At 35.5% G+C, this 2203-nt stretch overlaps 1 non-coding gene across 1 annotated transcript; it reads left to right on the forward strand.

Annotated features, from left to right (window-relative positions):
• Nucleotides 1–225: 225 nt before the first annotated feature.
• On the forward strand, nucleotides 226–333 carry LOC130953090 (small nucleolar RNA R71). The gene has a single exon (XR_009075263.1). It is a non-coding gene; the product is annotated as a small nucleolar RNA R71 (small nucleolar RNA).
• The last annotated feature ends 1870 nt before the right edge of the window (nucleotides 334–2203 follow it).

The following is a 2203-nucleotide window of genomic DNA, read 5'->3' on the forward strand; positions in this document are numbered from 1 at the left end:
CAGAGTGTCAATCTCAAGAACTCCTTTCTTCTGACTAGTCCCATTGTTCACAGGATTTCTTTCAGAAGTGTACATGAATTGGTTATTTGCAACCATTTCAATTAGCTCTTGAGCTTCTGTAGGCGTCTTCTTCAATTGAAGAGATCCTCCTGCAGAGCTATCCAGAGACATCTTGGATAGTTCAGAGAGACCATCATAGAAAATACCTATGATGCTCCATTCAGAAAGCATGTCTGAGGGACATCTTCTGATTAATTGTTTGTATCTTTCCCAAGCTTCATAGAGGGATTCTCCATCCTTCTGTCTGAAGGTTTGGACTTCCACTCTAAGCTTACTCCATCTTTGTGGTGGAAAGAACTTTGCCAAGAAGGCATTGACTAGCTTTTCCCAAGAGTCCAGGCTTTCCTTAGGTTGAGAATCCAACCATATTCTAGCTCTGTCTCTTACAGCAAAAGGGAATAGCATCAGTCTATAGACCTCAGGGTTAACCCCATTAGTCTTGACTGTGTCACAGATTTGCAAGAATTCAGCTAAAAACTGATGAGGATCTTCCATTGGAAATCCATGGAACTTGCAATTCTGTTGCATTAGAGAAACTAATTGAGGCTTAAGCTCAAAGTTGTTTGCTCCAATGGCAGGGATAGAGATGCTTCTCCCATAGAAATCAGGAGTAGGTGCAGTAAAGTCACCCAGCACCTTCCTTGCATTGTTGGCATTGTTGTTATTTTCGGCTGCCATGGGTTCTTCTTCCTTGAAGAATTCGGTCAGGTCCTCTAAAGAGAGTTGTGCTTTGGCTTCTCTTAGCTTTCTCTTCAGGGTCCTCTCAGGTTCAGGATCAGCTTCAACAAGAATGCCTTTGTCTCTGCTCCTGCTCATATGAAAGAGAAGAGAACAAGAAAATGTGGAATCCTCTATGTTACAGTATAGAGATTCCTTGAAGTGTCAGAGGAAAAGAGAAATAGAAAGAAGAAGGAGAAGAAGAATTCGAACTTTAATTAGATAAGGTTCGAATTGTGCATTAAGAAGGAGTGGTACTCCATAAATAGAAGGATGTGAGGAGGAGGGAAGAGAATTTTCGAAAATTCAATCAAAAGATTTTGAAAACATTTTGAAAATTTGATTGATAATTTTCGAAAATTCAAAGTGAAAAAGAAATCAATTGATTTTTGAAAAAGATTTTGAAATTAGAAATCAAAAAGATTTGATTGAAAACTATTTTGAAAAAAAGATGAGGTTAAAAAGATTTGATTGAAAAGTTATGGTTTTAAAAAGATGTGATTGAGAAGATATGATTTGAAAACAATTTTAAAAGATATGATTTGAAAACAATTTGAAAAGATATGATTTTAAAAATTAATGACTTGCCTAACAAGAAAAGATATGATTCAAACATAAAACCTTCCTTAATAGAAGAGGCAAAAAATGTTCAATCAAATCCTTAATTGTTAGTAAGTATCTTTGAAAAAGGAAAGAAATTGATTTTGAAAACATTTGATTGAAAAGATATGATTTGAAAAAGATTTGATTTTGAAAAACTTTGAAAACTTGAAAAAAAATTGATTTGGAAACAAAATCTTCCCCCTAGCACCATCCTGGCGTTAAACGCCCAGAATGGTATCCATTCTGGCGTTTAACGCCCAAAATGCACCCTTTTTGGGCGTTAAACGCCCAACCAGGTACCCTGGCTGGCGTTTAAACGCCAGTCTGCCTTCTTCACTGGGTATTTTTGAATGCTCAGCTTTTTCTGTATAATTCCTCTGCAGTATGTTCTGAATCTTCAATTCTTTGTATCATTGACTTGAAAAGACACAAATTAAAAAATATTTTTGGATTTTTAATAATCAAAATGCAACAAGAATCAAACAACAATGCATGCAAGACACCAAACTTAGCAGTTTGTGTGCAACTGACACTATATGAGACACATGAACACTCAAGTCAATAGAATTTAAAGATCAAAACAAGAAATATATGCATGGATTCGAAAAATATAACAAAAACATGCATTTGACACCAAACTTAAGATGAGACTCTAGACTCAAACAAGAAATATTTTTGGATTTTATGGTTTTGCAAATTTTTTTGTATTTTTCGAAAATTAAGTGGAAAAAGGTATCAAAATTCTTAATGAGAATTCCAGGAATCAGTGCAATGCTAGTCTAAGACTCCGGTCCAGGAATTAGACATGGCTTCACAGCCAGCC

Source organism: Arachis stenosperma, chromosome 9 (genome assembly GCF_014773155.1).
Source record: "Arachis stenosperma cultivar V10309 chromosome 9, arast.V10309.gnm1.PFL2, whole genome shotgun sequence".
NCBI classification, from domain to species: domain Eukaryota; kingdom Viridiplantae; phylum Streptophyta; class Magnoliopsida; order Fabales; family Fabaceae; genus Arachis; species Arachis stenosperma.